Consider the following 19,987-nt stretch of genomic DNA (forward strand, 5'->3'; position numbering starts at 1 on the left):
TGAGTTGAGCAGCCTAAACACACACTCTACTACATTACGTGTTTGTGCGTGTGCCTCTTTATGGCATTCCTGTTCAGGTGTGTGTGCGTTTCTGATGGGTTTCATCAGCCACGGCTCCAGTGCATAACCTGCATCCCCCACTAGGTGACCATGTGGGATGTCCCCATTGGCAAATGTCTGGTACAGCTGCGTCAAATGCCAGATATGGGAATCATGGTAGCTCCCAGGGCAGCCAGCACACACATTCATTATTATGCCCTGGGCATCACACACGACCTGGAAGTTGATGGAGGGGAAGCCCCTGTGGTTAATGTAGGCCCTACCCCACTCACCGGCTGGTGCTTTAATGCGTATGTGCATGCAGTCTATTGCACCCACTACCTCAGGGTATTCTGCTATTTGCTGGAAGAGACGCATATTGCTGGCCAATACCTCATGAGCACTGGGGAAATATACATGCTCACCGACATGTGCTGACATGGCATCCAGGAACTGGTGCAGTACCCTGGAGGCTGATGCTTGTGATATCCCCATCATATCACCAGTTGGTCTCTGGAAGGTACCTGTTGCTAGTATTCTTAGGCCAACGCATACCTTGGTTTCCACTGGGATGGGTTCCCCTCTGTTGGTTCTGTGTGTGAGGTGTGGCCTGCACAGCTCAACAATTTGCTGCAGGAGGTCTCTGTCCACTCTATAGCGCTCCACTATCTCCAGCTCATGTAACCCCTGGTAGATGACCCTGGGCCTGTACACTCTTTTCCGTCTCCTCACTGTGGGTTGTCTTGCAGCATTTCCATTGTCACCACCCTCAGCAAGTCTCCTATGTCTCCTTATGACAGCTATGGCAGCCCCTAGCATGTTTGGTCTGAGTGCAGCTTTTTCAGTTTTGACTTCTACTAGCTTACTCCTGTCTTGCAGTGTCTCTTGAGAGAAACATACTGCAATGCTGTTTTCAGTGTTTTAAGTGCTGGGCTGGGCTTGTATTCTGCCTGTGTAATTGTCTGCTTCTAATTGTTTTCACCTGCTACCTCTATAAGTATTCCCTGCTAGTTTCCTACTATTTCTTCTGCTTCCTTTTCCTCTCTGTTTCCTCAGGGGGGGAGCAGCGTGCATACCAGCGAAAACACGCTCACAGTGGCTACCACGCGCGCACACATGCTTACACGGACTAGAATCTGCTTATTTGGATTAAAACGCGCACCAGCGCAAACAGGTTTATAAATCTTTAAACAAGCTCCTACATGCTTACTCTGCCTTACACGCGTGCACTCTGTCTTTCTTGCACCTCCCAGCGTGCACACGCGTGCATGCACGTACAGCAAGAAACTTTGGTGTTGGCCACAGTGTACAACTTCCATTTCTTGACTTTCCTATGCTTATCTGTTGACACTCCTCTTTTTATGCTGTGTGATTGACATCTTTCACATACTACTTTGCTCCAATGAGCTTGATTTCTTCCTGACATTCCCCCCTGTGATGTCACCTATCTCCTACTTTGATACTCCCCCTTATCTAACTCTTACACTACACGGAATGTGCTCATTTGCTATGTGACAGTGTGATTCACTATCCTACCACTCATTTACATAGGATTACCTACTAATGCTTAGTTACATGTCTTACACTCAGCTTCCCCCCTTAGCAACCACTAGACGGTGGCCATGTTGTTTTTGGTCTGCTAGTCCCTGCATTGCAAATCCATGCATTACATAAAACCCACATTTGTGGGTTTTAAACCTTTATTTTTCTGTTTTATATAGCGCAGCCCATTTGCGCGGGGCTGCGCTGCATTTAAACCTCGCCGATCTCCGAAAAAAAAAAAAATATTTCATGTTTGCATCGGATTACCATGCCAATGGCCACATATTTTGGCCATTGGCATGCTGACTGCAACATTTGCACCCTTTATTTGGAGCTGTCATGGCTCCGTTGTGTTATTTGCAGTAATGTACTCAGTTGTCAACTGAGTACATTTCTGCACCTAACACGACTCTTACACGGGCTGGTTTCAGCTTCGTGGATCGCTAATCTACCTCATTTGCATGCCTTTCGGCTGCAAGTGAGGTGATTAGCATATCCACGCCCTGCCCGTGTAAGTGTCATTTTAGCTGTCTCTTACACGGGATTTCAGGCTGTTTCTGGATCAGGATGGCTGCATGGAGTCTTACACGACTCTTAGACTCCGTGCAAGCCATCGTGAATCCTGCCCTATGTTTTTCTAATATTTTCAGCTAGTGCATGTATTGTTGATAATGTATATTTTATGTCTTAATTTAGTAATCTTTACTTTGAATACACTTTTTAATTTCTGTGTACAGCTTCCCATTGTTATGCAGTTCAAATATTATTCTGTTTATATCTTGTCTTCAGAATCCCTAGTAAAACATTTTATCTACAGCATATATACGTTTTCTCACCATGCTTCTACTAATAATGGGGTACAACCTAGATGGATAAGCTACTCATAATTAAAATAAATAAAATAAATGGCATTTTCTCTCCATGACAAACTTGCATTCAGCTCATATGTATGAGCTATATTTCATTCTTTTTTTTTCATTTGTTTAATCAGGTTAATCCTTCTGGGCAGGGCACATTTTCGTTGGGGACCTAAGAAAAGCATACATAAAAACACAGAATAATATAAAGCAAGGTTAACAGCAAGTTTAAATATGCAAAATGTTGAAACTGGCATGAAGCAGAATAAAAAAATCATCAAGAAACATACAAGTTCCATAAGGTATGTAGTTATTGTAGCAAATCTAAGAGAGGAATAGTAATCCCAGTAGAAGGTATCTGCTTTATGACACAGGTCTAATTATGCTGAATTGCAGTAGTAGTACATTTATGTCACAGGAGAACAGGAGGGCAGTTTAAGAGTTACATTAGAGGATTCATAGGTAAACGCCAGTGGGGGTATGCTATAGATAAGTAGGGAGACAGAAGGGGGCAGGTGCTAAACAGGTGTGGGTAGGAGAAGAAGGAAATGTAGGAAAACCAGAAGTAAATGACAGCAGGTAAAATGTATGTCTAAAGAAGTAAAGTTGTATTAAAAAGCCAATAAGAGAGTGGAAGGGTAGGACATATAACAGAAAAGCTTACAATAGTAATAATGTGTGAGTGACTGAGATGCAGAAAACCAAGAACATAAACCAGTGTAGTAGCAATATCTAGTATTGTTACATGACAGTTGTTAGTAAAACATTCAGGTAATTCATTGATTTTCCATTTCTTCCCTTATCCAGTACAGGGCTGCAGGGAAGACCAAGACTGTCCTGGCCCTCACTGGATACATGGCACAAAACCCATCCTATATGGGGTCCTAACCCATTGTTGGATGACTTTATACACATATTCACTCTTACACAGCATATATAGCTACATAGAATGGAGAGGATTAACAATTCTCCTGCATTCCATCTCTGGGGTTTGCATGGAACTGGAGCACCCATAAAATAAAAAAAAAATTAAACACAGGGAGGATGTGCAGACTCCATAAAGAAGGCACCCCAAACTCAGAACCAAAACTAGAGACCCATCAGACTGGTGCAACAATGCTAAATACTACATCACCACTGCATTGTCCACTATACAAGTAGAATTGCAATTCCATCCTTAAGATTCTCAATGCACCTCACTGCTAAAATTGGGATGTTTATACTTGGCAAGTTCTGTTGCAAATAAAAGATAGATATGTATAATTTTTATTTATGATACAATTCTAGCTTGGTACAGACATTTCTTGGGCATGAAATTAATTTCCATCCCTCAAGAAAATATAATGAGCTTGTCAGACCTATCTCAGTATAGACTTGTATTTGCTACTTATTTATATAACACACTCTCACATTAACAATTTAGATCCATACAATTAAAATAGCTTTGAAGCATATTTAGACAGTGTACCTGGTAATGTACTTAAATAGTATAAAATGCATCCATACAGCCACATCTTGAAATCATTTAGCCATTTTGCCTGTGCTCATACTCCACTTTCTTTTAATGACAGTAGCTCAAAATTTCACTTTTGTGGTCAAAAATATATATTTTTTCTGATTAAGTATGAATTCAACAGATAAGGGTACCATGCTCAGCAGGAAAAGTCTAATTAGAGTAAACAAAATGAAACTGTTTTTTTAACCATGTAAGTGAGCTGGAATCCAAATCATTTTTCATCCACAGACCATGGTCAGTATGGAGCACATAGCCTAATATATAACTATGAAACTAACAACCACCAGGGCCTTTATAAGCCTAGCGGTTCAATCCAACTCAATTGTGTCCCTATATATTATGGGAATTTATTAGGAGGGGGCATGCTAGTTAGGAAGTTTCTAGAGGTTATGTGGGGGGGAGCATGCTAGTATGGGCATTACTGTCGGCCTTTATAAGCCTAGCTGTACAATCCAAATCAGTTGTGTCTCTGTGTATTATGGGCATTTATTAGGAGGGGGCATGCTAGTTAGGAAGTTTCTAGAGGTTATGCGGGGGGGGGCATGCTAGTATGGGCATTACTGTCTGCCTCTGTCTATCAGCCCTTCCCAGCTATTGGTCAAAGTTATGCTTAAATAGGGTGGGGATGGATTCTACTTCATATGGATGGGGAGCTTGCTCCAGAGCACGGGTATCCTGTGTGACAAATCTCTGTCTTACCAAAATGTCTTATTTATGTCATAAGCAAAATTTAAATCCATGGATCTAGTAGTTCTGATGAGGTTAATTTTGTGATGTACAAAAGGTCCATAAGGGCTGCATCCAAGGATGTCTTTTATGCAAGGCATAGATCGCCTCACAAACTTTAGGGGAAATTGTATGGAGATAGGGCTTTAAGGTGATTTGTATAGGACAATGTGTTTACACCCCAGATTCTCCTGGTAAGGAACCCCTGTGGGCATTCCAACTGTTGCATATATATATATGGTCAAGTAAATGCCTAAGGGGACATTATACTCGATAGTTCTGATAAGGGACGAATAAACTAGTACTATCACTTCCTTGGACCTGGATGCCTTGCCCTTACTTATAAGTTGGGCAACATAGAATGATTTTATTACTACCTTTGCTGCATGTTGGTCAAAGGCCAGAGTACTGTCTACATCTGTTTCCAGATCCCTGACTACTGGTTCAGCCGTTAGGGATGTCTTATTAATGGAGTAATTATTCCTTGTAGCAGTTTTCCCAAAAGGTACTATAATGCATTTATGACACGGCGCTTTAATCTGTGGCCTTGGTACCAGGAATTTGTCTGTGTTAGACCCTCTTTTAAAGTGTGTATGTTCATGGGAGGAATCTATAATAGCTCCCAATTTGCTGTTATCTGTGAACTTGATCAGCCAAATGCCCTTGACATTAGCCTTTACCTCTGAGAAGTAGATGACAATAGGAGTGGTCCCAGCATGGAGCCCTGAGGTACCGCACTAGTGACTGGTCTCTTGGCGGAGGTTGTATCACCAGTCCTGACTTTCTAGGTCATGTAATCCAGCTGGAAATCCTATGAGTTATGTAGGAGTTTATGCCCAGTTCATTGTTTGTCAACTATACTTCAGTGGGGTATTGTATCGGATACCTTAGCCAGTTCCAGGTTGGTGGTATGCACCATTTCCTCTTCATGCATTGCCTTGGTAACCTTCTCAAAGAAGTCCACCAGATTTAGTATGCATGATCTCCCCTTGACAAAGACAAACTTGGCTGGGTCCAGTGACTGAAGGCTGCCTATGTCTTTGTCAGTCATTTCCATGATAATTCATTCTGTGACTTTGCATATTAGACTAATAGGTCTGTAATTTCCTGGGTTAGTTGATGCATCACCCTTTTAAATGGAATAACCATTGCAGTCCTCCACTCTCATGGTACAAAGGTTATAGTTGAAAAGTGACTCAAGTAGTCCTGAAAGATCACTCGTCTTTTGTTCATAGGTTCATAGGTGTGTACTAGGTTAATGGCCCTGGAGCCTATATAAGACTAGCCCAAGAAGATTTCCTGGCATTCTGCCACCCAAAGTTAGTTCCAAGTGCCCCTGTCAAGCAAGGCTACTGAAGTGATCCCCGGGGTAAACTTCCTATTTCCCACCCACTTGTCAAGATTTCTCTTAAAGAGGGCCATTGGAGTGCTCTGCTTGACGTGAATGGGAAGTGTGTTCCAGAGTATGGGAAGTCTCTGGGTTAGGAACCTGTCCCTCCAGCATGTTCTGTTTATTGTGGTAATGAGGTTAAGGTCCCTGGAGTGTGTGACACTGAAGGATTGGGATTTCTTTAGGTGCAGCATATCTAGCAGCTCTGGGTCAGACATGACTTTGTAGGTCAGGCAGAGATCACCTCTAAGTAGGCGATAAGAGACAGAGTATAGCTGGAGTTTTTGAGTCTGTCTGTATAGGGCATGTGTTTAAGGCCTAAGATCCTCTTAGTGAGGTATTTTTGTGGCCTTTCCAGTTGCTGTAGGTGTCTAGTGAGGTACATACCAAATGGGGCGTTGCATTCTATAATAGGCCTAATGAGGGATGAGTAGAGAGGGATTATGACCTCTTTCTTCCTGTATGAGAAACCTTCTGTAATGAGAAGTGCCACATAGAAGGACTTTCTGACTACAGTGGCAATGTGGTTATCAAAGGAGAAGTTGCTGTCAACCTGTGCCCCAAGTTCTCTTATCACACCTTTGGTGTTTAGTGGACTACTGCCTATGTGAAGTTCATGGGCACCAAATTTTTCCTAGAGGGAATGACAATGCACTTTTTGGCATTGAGCTTAAGGCCATGGTTCTGGCACCAGTCATTGGTGACAGTGAGGCTTTTTTGTAAAATGTCTACATCAGTTGGAGAATCAATAATGGCTTCCAGTTTGCAATTATCCTCAAACTTGGTCAGTCACAGTCCCTTTGTGTTGTCTTGACCCTCAGAGAAGTAAATGCTAAACAGGAGAGGACCTAGGACTGACCCCTGTGAGACACCACTTGTAACTGGTCGGTAGTCAGATTTGGAGTCTACTACTTTCACAGTGTGGGTTCTATCAGTGAGCCAGATGGCAACCCATCTTATTACATAGGGGTTTATGCCTAGTTCATAGGTTCAAATAACAAGATTTTGCAAGTCTCAAACCCAGGACCCTGTACACCATAGCCACAGTGATTTACCACTACACCATACCGTGGCATCATCCTTGGAGACTGTAGAATGCTCCTCAATACAAGGGGCATACCTGCCTGAGACATATATTCAGAGAGAGAAACAATGTCTTTCTTTTTATAGTCCAAGGAAATACATGTTAGATCGTTAACACCCACATGGACTATTTATTTATTTATTTATTTTATTTCAGTTTGATGACCAGGGAAGTCCACTGGGCCAAGAAGAGCCCATTTTCAGTGGATGCCCGGGGAGAAAAGCTCCAATAACAATAACAGTAACAAATATTTAACAGTAATAATAATAATAAACATGCATATCAAGCAGAACATGTAAGACATGATGAAAGTACAATTAACAAAATATGAAGAGATACACAAGCATATGTGTATATATATATATATATATATATATATATATATATATATATATATATATATATATATAGTATCTGTAGCAATAGCAGATATATATTCAGTACACAGATATACATTCTGTAAGCAGAGTAAAACTTGGTAAGAATTTACAGACGCAGGATCTGTGCATCAATGAAATGATGGGAGTTCAGAATGAAATATTAGAGATGTATTTTGGGCATAGGATGTCGTCCATGCTGAGGGTAAGTTTATTACATAAGAAGAGAATGCTTCTGGTACAGGTTGGTAGTAGAGACGGTAAGGAAATAACTTTGTAATGAAATACTACAACGACAGAGGGAGTTCCACAGGTGAATCATTTCTAGATAAGAGTAAGAGTATTTACAAAGATGTAAAATAGCAGATAATAAGATGAGGGTGGAAATGCAGTCCAGCAGGTAATAACATGAGGGTAAAAATGCAGTTTAGCAGTGATTGTAGTGGTATGTAAGTTAGGAGAAAGGTAGGATGGTGATAATAAGCAGATTTCAGGAGTAGAAAGAGGGTGTCAATAGGGAGAGTCTAATGGGTTCAAGTAGGGAAAGAGCAGGGGCAAGACCATTTACAGGACAAGTACTAGTGTAGGAGGGATTTGAAGTTGGAGAGGTTTGGAGTAGTTTGAAGGTGGAGGGAGTGAGTTCCATAGTTCAAACTGGTACATTTGGTGTAGAAACTTGAGAGTGTGCATAACTTGGCAAATCCTGGCTCCAGACAAGCAACTAACCATTATCTTTGTCTTGTTCTGTCTGGTGAGCAGGAAATATGTGTGTCGTACAGTGGAGTCCTCTATGACAAGAGCTCTGGGCAATGTATTAGGTTGCCTTATGGGCTTTGCTGTTAGGGCTCCACTGGATGTAGGCATATGTGTGGTGCTTGGAGTTGCTTTTGGTGAGTGCTTTAGAGATTGTGAGGATAGGCATTACCATTTATAAGTTTAGGAGAGTCAATGGGGTTTGGAAAGATTGCTTTTTAGTGCCTCAGTGCAAGTTGGTCTGTGTGCGTGTGTGTGTGTGTGCATGCGTGTGTGTGTATGTGTGTGTGTGTGTGTGTGTGTGTGTGTGTGTGCATGTGTGTGTGCATGTGTGTGTCCGTGTGTGTGAGTGCGTGTGTGTGCGCGTGCGTGTGTGTGCGTGTGTGTGCGTGTGTGTGTGTGCGTGTGTGTGTGCGTGTGTGTGCGTGCGCGTGTGCATGTGTGTGTAAGAGCACGCGCTCGTGTGTGTGTGTGTGTTCTTGACAACCTTCTTTATATGCAATATTTTTTGCATTCATTGAAACTGTGTATGTGCAGCTATCCCATACTGTGTTTGTTTTTTTTAAGGATTAAATGGACCTCTGTGACCATGAGACAATTGTTACATTGTCTCAGGATGCCCATAGCTACTAAACTGGCTACATAGAAATTGGGAATTTGCATATCCATGTTGTCCATACATTTATTTGGTTGGGCTACTGTAGGTCATGGACTGGGTTTTACAGAGGTCTCCTTGGGAGGTCTCTGGGGGGGTTTGGCATTGCACTAGGTTACATTGTGCTAAGATTTGGTAGTAGTGCTGTTTAATGTATTTTTTTTGTAATGGACTTTCCTGTTAAACAAATGCCAAAAATAAATAAATAAATGTGCAAACTAGCTGCTCTAAGGTTGTCTCTGTGCAGTTGCTTTGTTTTAGTGAAGGTTTTAGCTATAAGAAGTTTAATAAATTAAATTTAGCTTTTTGAGGGTTTGCTTCTTCACAAGGCAATTTCAAGAAAGATTGCTTGCAAATGTAATGCAAAAAAACTAACTACATTGACAAGGCAATTTCAAGTATTAGGGACCTTTAGAATGGTAAAGTCGAAAATCATCAAATAAAACAAAAATAAAGCAACAGCACTCTAAAGAGTTAACTGAAGTACAACACAATAAAATAAATATCTTAACTGCCAAGGATGGAGCAGGACCCCCTCAGAGGGTGGCTAGGATGCCAAGTGAATGGGAGCTCTGAAAAATGAGCAGGAGACAATTTGCAGTAAGGGGGCTTACTCAAGTGTAATAGTGGTTTGTTGGGTGGGCACTTACTATTATGGATATATGAAAACACTTGTATTATACCATGATCCCCCCAAAACGTGCACGCTGATTGGCCAGCGTGCCCGTTGTAAATCGAGTTATACTAATGGAAAAAGGTCCGGTCGCCCGGACTTTTTTCCATTAGTATAACTCGGTTTTTTAAAACACTGTCTCGCTATGTTAAATGGGTTTAACATAGCGACACAGCTTTAAAATAAGCAACGAAGATCTCCGTTGCTTATTTTAAAGCTGTCTCCATGTTAAACCCATTTAACATAGCGAGACAGTGTTAAAACAACGGAGAAAGCAAGATCTCCAGTTGCTTTTAGTGTCTCGCTATGTTAAATGAGTTTAACATGGCGAGACAGTTAAATAAGCAGCGGAGATGTCCGTTGCTTATTTTAAACTGTCTCGCTATGTTAAACTCATTTAACATAGTGAGACACTAAAAAAGCAACGGAGATCTTGCTTTCTCTGTTGCTTGCTCAACTCTGATGTACTGCGCAGGCGCGCAGTACATCAGAACTGCCGCGGATGCCAGACATCTGCGGAAGGGCAGTAAACAGGCATTATACTATGCCATTATTTAAAAAAAGTAATAGTTTCTTTTCTTAAATAATGTCATGGTATAATAATAACCACTTCTGGGTGTGGGTAATGCTAAATTTACCCACGGTTGGCTTTGTTTGGTCCCTCGGGCTTCGCCCTCGGGACCAAACCACGCCAACCGTGGGGAAATTTAGCATTACCCACACCCAGGCGTGGGTTATTGCTATAATAGGTTACACAACAGACAATAGTGATGAAAGGGGTGGGGACTTTGAAAGTCAGATTACCATAAGGAGTGGAAGCCAGAGACACAGTAGTTTAAAACTACAGCAAGAAAAGGGTGGAAAGCCTGGGGAAAAAATTCAAACTGGAACTCAAATCCTGTGGTTAGAATTTCATAAACATTTGGCTTAATGATTCAGTGGGTGGGGTGGGGGTGGCAGACTCAAAGAACAGGGGAAAAAACAGTAGCAAGGTAAACAGAAAAGTACTGTAATTAAACTTTAAGCAGGTATATAGAGATATAGAGATATAAAAAGTACTAAAGCACAAATCCTGGAGCAGAATTCACAATACTGCCACTATTGAAAACCTACCATAGACTAAGGCACCAGACCATGCAGAAATTTACCAGTAATTCTGTAATAAATGACTAAATGAGGCTTACATCTGGCAGCAGATCACAGTCCTGCCTCAAGTGTGAAAAAAGGCTATAAGGCTGTCTGACTGCAGTACTACTTATGGAAATAGAAGTGCAGTATAATATATAAACAATGCCAAAATCATGCAGCAATGTACAATCTCTGCACAACTACAAATGACAATCAAGAGAAGGTCTCAGAACAATTTAAAAAAAACTGCAAACATATCTTCTTCTTCTTCTTTTTCTTTTGGCTGCTCCTGTTAGGGGTCACCACAGCAGATAAACTGTTTCCATTTCTTCCTGTCCTCTGCATCTTATTCTGTCACACCAACCACCTGCATGTCCTCTCTCACCACATCCATAAACCTCATCTTAGGCCTCTCTCTTTTCCTGTTACCTGGCAGCTTCATCCTTAGCATCTTTTTCCCAATATACTCTGTATCCCTTCTCAGCACATGTCCAAACCAACGTAATCTTGCCTCTCTGGCTTTGTCTCCAAACCTTCCAACCTGGGCTGACCCTCTAATATGCTTATTCTTAATCCTGTCCATCCTCATCACACCCAGTGCAAATCCTAACATCTTCATCTCTGCCACATCAAGCTCTGACTCCTGCCTTTCTATCAATGCCACTGTCTCCAACCCATATAACATAGCTGGTCTCACTACCCTCTTGTAGACCCTCCCTTTCACTTTTACTGGTACTCGTCTGTCACAAATCACCCCTGAGACTCTTCTTCACCCATTCCATCCTGCCTGTACTCTCTTCTTCACCTCTCTTCCATACTCACCATTACTCTAAACTGTTGATCCCAAGTACTTAAACTCATCCACCTTCCCCACCTCTACTCCCTGCATCCTCATCATTCCTCTGTCCTCCCTCTCAGTCACACACATATATTCTGTCTTAGCCCTGCTGACCTTCATTCCTCTTCTCTCTAGTGCATATCTCCACCTCTCCAGGATCTCCTCCACCTGTTCCCTACTTTCACTACAGATCACAATGTCATCTGCAAACAGCATAGTCCATGGGGACTCCTGTCTGATCTCGTCTGTCAACCTGTCCATCACCATTGCAAATAAGAAAGGGCTCAGAGCTCATCCTTGATGTAATCCCACCTCCACCTTAAACGCATCCGTCACTCCCACCGCAGACCTCACCACTGTCACAGTATCCTCATACATATCCTGTACCACTCTTACATACTTCTCTGACACTCCCAACTTCCTCATACAATACCACAACTCCTCTCTAGGCACCCTGTCATATGCTTTCTCTAAATCCACAAAGACACAATGCAACTCCTTCTGACCTTCTCTGTACTTCTCCAACAACACTCTCAGAGCAAACATCGCATCTGTAGTGCTCTTTCCTGGCATGAAACCATACTGCTGATCACTAATCATCACGTCCCTTCTTAACCTAGCTTCCACTACTCTTTCCCATAACTTCATGCTATGACTGATCAATTTAATCCCTCTGTAGTTACTACAGCTCTGCACATCACCCTTATTCTTAAAAATCGGTACCAAAACACTTTTCTCCATTCCTCAGGCATCCTCTCACTTTCCAAGATTTCATTAAACAATCTAGTTAAAAACTCCACAGATATTTTACCTAAACACCTCCATGCTTCCACAGGTATGTCATCTGGACCAACAGCCTTTCCGTTCTTCATCCTCTTCATAGCTATCCTTACTTCCTCCTTGCTAATCTGCTTCACTTCCTGATTCATTATCCCTACATCATCCAACCTTCTCTCCCTCTCATTCTCTTCATTCATCAGCCCCTCAAAGTACTCTTTCCATCTGCTCAACACACTCTCCTCGCTTGTGAGTATGTTTCCCTCATTATCCTTTATCACCCTTACCTGCTGCACATCTTTACTAGCTTGGTCCCTCTGTCTAGCCAATCAGTACAGGTCCTTTTCTCCCTCCTTACTGTCCATCCTTTTATACAACTCTTCATACACCTTATCCTTAGCCTTTGCCACCTCTCTCTTTGCCATGCACCTCATCTCCTTATACTCTTGTCTACTTTCTTCATCTCTTTGACAATCCCACTTCTTCTTCACCAACCTCTTTCTCTGTATACTCTCCTGTACTTCTTCATTCCACCAGCAGGTCTCCTTGTCCTATTTCCCCTTTCCAGATGTCACACCAAGCACCTTTCTAGCCATCTCTCTTACTAGCTCTGCTGTAGTTACCCAGCTATTCGGTAACTCTTCACTGCCACCCAGTGCCTGCTCAACTATGATATTTCCCTATCAATACTTGACACTACTGGCAAAGAAATGTGTTTATGAACATTTTTAATGCACTTGTATTTATAACGGAAGTTCCATTACTCCTCACTCAACACATACAGTGTCACCAAATTAAATCTAATGTATTCCCACCACATATACAGCCCTAGTGTGTGCTCTGAAGTTTAAGCACCTATTAAGATTTTTCTGAAAATGAAGAGGCACAAGCACAGTTCCAGGATTCTGTGATTGTTCATCTGCTTACATTTGCAAAGAAAAAATATTTTTTTCACAGCTGCTTACTCTGCAGCGAGAAGCACCCATAGTAATGGTGAGCAGAAGGACTGTGCTCATTCGTTTTAATTTGTTACAAATTATGGCACCATGTGTACACAATAATGCTGTGCTGAGTGCACTTCTGCTATAGTAAAATGAAAAAAAAAAGCATACTTGCTTCCTTCTTGCACAATCCCATGGTTGCCATTTTTCTCCTAGGCAAAAAGTCCAGTTGTGTAAAATCTTACCATAACAGTAGATGTCCTTCCCTTCTCTGTTGCAGTATTCCTTAAAGAAGAGATGTCCCAACCCGGGCAGTCCATCACTCAGCCAGTATGGGAAAGCTTGAAAAAGATCTTGTTTGTACCATACATCATATTTATTCTTCTTGTACAGAACTTGATTACTCCATAAGAGAACAATCATCACAGGACAAAGAAGTCCATACACAACCATAAGGAAAGAATGCAGAATAGTCAACAGGGGTTGGAGAAAGGGAGTGAATACTGCAACAGTGAAGAAGACATCTACTGTTATGTTAAGATTTTACACAGCTGTACTATGTCCTTCTAAATCACTGTTGCAGTATTCCTTAAAGAAGGGGGAATAAAAAAGTTCAAGAAATGGAATGGGAGGTGGAAGGCTGAGAAGAGCCCTCAACAAACCCACATAAAATGGTTTAAGTAAAACCTGTCTGTCCCTAGAAACCATATCCATCGTATAATGCTTAGTAAAGGTATGCACTGAAGACCAAGTAACAGTGTTAAGGATGAAATTGGTGTCCAACCCTTGAAGAAGGTACCAGAAAAGACAACAGCCCTAGTAGAATGAGCTTTAACAGAAGCAGATAGAGACTTTTCATGAACAGAATAACAAAATGAAATGGCCTTAGATATCCAGGAGGAGATGGTTGGCTTAGAAACAGCCAAACCCGAAGACCTGGGATGAAGGGAAACAAGGTCCAATGTATGCTGGACCCTCTGACTAGCACACTGAGAAGGGAAAAATGAACAGAGTTGTACCAACTGATTTAAGAACAACTCATTTACCACCTTGGGCATAAAAGAAAGATTAGTATGAAGAGACACCCTGTCCTTGTAAATACCAAAAAGGAGGAATGGCCATAAGGGTCTGGAGCTCAGAAACCCTCTGAGAAGAAGTAACAGCCAGCAACAAAACAGTCTTCCAAGTACAGTGTTGCAAAGAAGCAGAAGTAGCAGGCTCAAAAGGAGCCTGAGTCAATTTCTCCAAAACAAAATTAAGGTCCCAAGGAGAAGGAATAGGTTTCTTTGGAAGCCAGATATGCAGGACACCTTTAAGAAATTGTTTGATCTCAAAACTAGACGACAAAGGAGGATTCAAGGGCAGACAAGCAGAAATGGCTGACAAATGGGGCTTCAAAAAAGAATAAGCCAAGCCAGACTGGAGCAACTCACACAAATAAGAGAGGACCAGAGAGAGAAATAGCGCCACTGAAAAAGGGTCCTGGTTATGAGCATGGCACCAGACCGAAAATCTTTTCCATTTGGACATATAAGATTTTCTGGTTGAGGGTTTCCTTGTCGCCTGTAAAACCCTGAGCATGTCCTCAAAAAAGAGGTGCCTGAAAGGAATCAAAACCATATCACCCACAATGTCAGCTGCAGAGTGAAGAAGTCAGGATGGATGAGGGACCCCTTGTCCTGTGTAAGGAGATTCAACCTGTGAGGTAACTTGTGGTGATTGCCTCTGGCCATATATGCAGAACAGCAACAAAATCTTTGAACCAATGGGCAACAACGGCATTCAAAACCGGCAGCAAAAGAAGTTCTAGGTAGTTGCATCTGTATGTCCCTTTTATGTCCTACATTCCATACAAGGAGCATAAATATGATGCATAGTGTAAACAAGATCTTTTTCAAGCTTATCCATATTGCGAGAACGATGGGCTGCCAGGAGCAGAACATCTCTTCTTTAAGGAATACTGCAACAGTGATATAGAAGGACATCATAGCGATTATTATGCTTAATAAAGGATGAAGTTCAATGTCACGAAGAAGGATAAGTCGGGTTCTCTGACACTTGTCTATCTTTAGAAAAGAACCCCCCCCCATGCCTTGGTGCCCATACTTGCAAGAATACAATCAAGCTATCTTCTACACTATCTTTTTCATTCTTGTGTTACTCAACAGGAATAGGAAGAGCCAACAGAACCATAACAACTCTATCATTTGTTTTATAGCCCTCATTCATTATCAGCAGCAGGGGAGTGGTCTCAGGGGGTTTATGGTTTATATTAGAACACCAAACATTCAAAATGTCGAGTGTTCTAATATTGAACCCTACCAATCAAAAATACTAAACATCGAACATTCAGAACAGTGAATTTTTTCCTAGGGAAAAAAATTTGCTGTTCCAAAACACATACACATAACACAAGTACACCAAACAAACTGCAATCCACACACATACACCTAAACTCTTACACCTAACCCTACACTAAACTATACACACAGCACTAACTATCCACTTACCTTAACCCAAACCCTAACCCTCACGTCCACACAATCGCACACATACCTAACCCACGCCTTAACCCTAACTCACCTAACCCGCCCTAACCCTCATGTCCACACAATTGCACACATACCTAACCCGCACCCTAACTCTAACCTTAACTACCCTAACCCGCACTCAGTCACACACTTACCTGAACCCAACCCGTAACTTTCCACCAGAGTTCTGAAAATACAGAAGCAACAGAAATGGACAACCAAATTATTTCCCTAGGAAAAAATTTGCTTTTCTGTTTCTCGATATTTTCAGCATTCGCTGAAAATGGGTCGATATTAGAACACTCGACATTTTAAATGTTCGGTGTTCTAATATAGACCCCTCTCAGCTGTCATTGATTTAACTGAACAGATGTAGCACTTCAGATCACCAATATGGAACCTACTGTAGGGACTTTCTATGTATGTAAGAACTGCAGCTGTTCCTGATTTTGGACTTCATCCACCATTACTTTTTTTAGCTTTGACCCTGATTCTTGATGTTTAAGCTTTACTGAAATATTTATAGTCTACAGTTCTCCACGGACACTGACTCCTCAGAACATCACTGATTTTGGTCCATATATTTGCTGTGTTCCTCATAAAAATTTTTTTTTTTTGTTCTGGCAAATTATTGAGTAGTGCCATCACTGAATATTGAGAGACACTGGAGTTTTCTGCTTTACGTCACTCATAAAATGCATGCTAATTCAATACCTATAAAGCTAGCAACTTTTTTCATATAGCACCATATATGTCACTAATATTGGACCTTTGTCCACCATGTTTTTGGGATTTGTCCCTAATTCATGAAATTTAAGATTCAGTTCCATACTTAGATAGTTTATATTTTTGCATAGTTCTCCACTATCCCTGGTTCCTCAGAATATTTATGAGTTTGACTCAGATTTTTGATGGTCTTTAGAAAGTTTGTATTTGTATGAACAAACTTTTTTTCTCAAACACAATCTAACGTGTAAAGTAAACAGTCAGCAATGCAGCTGCAGTTGCTGGGTGGGGGGGGGGGGTGCTGCTTCATGTGAATGGCAGTACATGCCTGTAAATGATGGGTATGGGGGGCTGCATATGGACTAAAGTAACTGACTGTATTGTCATTTGCTTGTATGGATTTACAGGGCTATTGCGTATTTGTTTGAAAAAAGCTGGAAGACTAATGTGGCTATGGTGTCTTTTGTGAAACTAGCTAGAAAAGTGGGTTTGTGTGAAGCATACTTTAAATACTTTGTATGATTTATTTGTTTATTTTTACCACAGTTAGATATTTGCGATGTACACAGTAAAAACAGCTACAATTTCTGGGTATCAGGGGTGGTTGCACAAGGATGAGAGAACATTTATGTTCTCATCTAACCAAGTGGCTGTATGTTTTAGATATTGGCTTGGGGACCACCTGTGGACGAAACCTCAGGATACTGCAGGGGAAGACACTGTGGTCATTACACATTTTAACACAATCATACATTTGAAATGTACATAGTTAAAGTGACTATACCATCACCACCTGTATGTATTTTGTTTTGTTATCATTGTTAACAGCTGTGTGATATCTCACTTCAGTATTCATTGTACTGATTCTGTGGAATTGTGAAATTGTTACACTGTTGCATGTGGCCCAGTTTGAACCTTCAGATGATCACTGTGTGATTAGTGCTCTATTCATATACATAAAAGAAAAAAAATGATTGCTGTTTAGGGGTGGAAGCTTAATTGACCCTTTTGCTGTTTCTTCAACTTAAGCAGTCATCCTGACTTTGCAGGGCTGCTGTGCATTTGTGTAAATAATACAAGAAAACTTTAATGTGGCTATCATGAGTATATGTGAAGTTTTTCTTTTTTCTTTTTTTGCCATAACCAGATGTCTGTGGTGTACTTAAATCAACCATGTGTCTACGGCTCCTGGGTACAAAGAGAAGCTGCAGGTGGATGTCAGTGACTGCACTTCTATAACAGCTGGGTATGGGGGTGACCCTTACGTATGAAATAACTGACTATATTGGCATTGTAGGAATACTCTGCATTTCTGTGAAGTAAGTAGGATTTTTTTTCAAATGTTGTCATGGTGTGTTTGTGTGAAGCAATCTAAACACTTTAGCTTGTGTTTTAATACCTAGTTAAAGTGGCTACTGTCCAACTACTACTTCCATACTCATTTGGAATAGAATACGCAGGTATGTATGTTGTTTGTCTTTCGGCTGTTCCCGGTTAGGGGTCACACAGCAGAACTCTGGTCCGCTAATGATTGGCAGTTGGTTTTTATGGTGTCGAGTTGCCAGCCTGACGCCCAACCTTCAACGAAGGCATGCCCATTCAACGCATGTCTTTCAAATGCCCACTCGACCGCGGGGAGGACATGCAGACTCCACACAGAAGGCACTCCCAGCCCAAGCCGAGAATCGAATGGGAGAACCTCTTGCTGTGAGGCAACAATGCTACCGCTACACCACCGCGGTATGTATACATTTCATATTTATGCAAGAGTTACTGATGTTGTGATCAGTGTGTTATTACACAGAGTGGTGAAAATGCTGGTGCAGCTGATTGAAAATCATCTGTACCAGCACTTTCAAAGACATCATGGTTCAGTGGGGTTTTGGAAATTTGCCTTTTCTCTACTGTAGTATGATGCTTTCATCAGTGTTATTAGCACAACAGGTAGAACACTCACTTTTGGTGCAGAAGGCTGTCAGTTCTATTTCCACACTGGACAGATCAATTGCTGACACTGCAGTGCAGCATAAGGGGCTGCTGGATCCATGAGTGTGTCATCCTTCAGATGAGACGTTCAACCAAGGCTCCATATGTTGGAGTTGGTGGTAGCTCAGGTGGATGTAGAAGATCTCATGGCACCTATTGAAAAGACTAGTTTTTTTTACTGATATATACATTAAATATTATTTATATATTTACATAGTTACATCTATTTACAAATCTCCATACATTATAAACTTAAATTTAAGCATTCCGTCCCCTCTTTTTTATCCACAACAAAAACATTATTTTCTCCAGCATCTTTGTCAAAGTCTATTTTCCACTGTATTTAATTTCATTTAGTCTCTCATTCCATATAGTCCATGAAATATAAAATATTACTCAGTCCATTTTCTTCACTTCTTCCTGTTTTCATGCACCATAATACCCACATTCTATTATGTCCATATTTTATTTGTTCAAATGTTAACAGACTTTTCACCCTATTATGTTTACATATTTCTTTCCATCAGTTAACTCTTTTACATTTCAAAAACACATCCTCAGTAGTCTCACACTTTCCACATTTATTACATATTTTATCATGCTTTTTCTTGTATGACATGTTTGCCTTAAACAGCAATTTTCTAACAGACAATCTCCATAAAAATCATTACATTTTTTAATATTTTTATAGTTATTCTATCTCATCATTATTGCTTTTGTCTTATCTATTTCTACTATTTCTAAATCTTTCCATGGATAAATGCAGTAAAATGTTTTTATAATATTTAAGTACCATTCCTTTCTATTATTCCTACATATATTCTTTTTTATTTTCCATAACACAATTTTGTTTTGGGTACTCTTTCATTTCTTCATTCACAATGCCCTTACCTCTTTTTTTTAACTTCCATTCCTTCCCTCAGTTCTTTGTATTCATAATATAGTATCATTTCTATCAAGTTTTTATTTACCTTCATAATTCCTTTTAATACCTTATATAAAATTAAAGATGTTGCATGCACTATTGGGTTTACTAAACCCAAACCTCCTTGCTCTTCTTTCATATATAGAATGCCTCTCTTGACTGGATTCAGTCTAGAGCACCATATAAAACAAAATTAATTTAATAATCATTAGTTCCCTTTCATACTTAAAAGGAATCCTATAGATGTTAGAAACATAAGCAATTTTCCTATTACCATGGTGTTCAACAAGTGTGCTTTTTTCTATATGAAAATCTATATGATTTCCAAAAAACAGTCATATCCTTTACTTCTTTGAGTATGTTATCCCATTGTTGTCTATATTCATTCCTTTCAATATTATTCCAAATATATCTATATATTTTTCATTGAACTCAATACCTCCTATCATACCTTAAAAACCAAATCATTTACTTTTCTCTTTATTTATACTTAAACTCAAGTTTTTTTAATTTATACTTTATT

Source organism: Protopterus annectens, chromosome 12.part0, assembly GCF_019279795.1.
Source record: "Protopterus annectens isolate FY-2018-M chromosome 12.part0, PAN1.0, whole genome shotgun sequence".
NCBI lineage: Eukaryota > Metazoa > Chordata > Ceratodontiformes > Protopteridae > Protopterus > Protopterus annectens.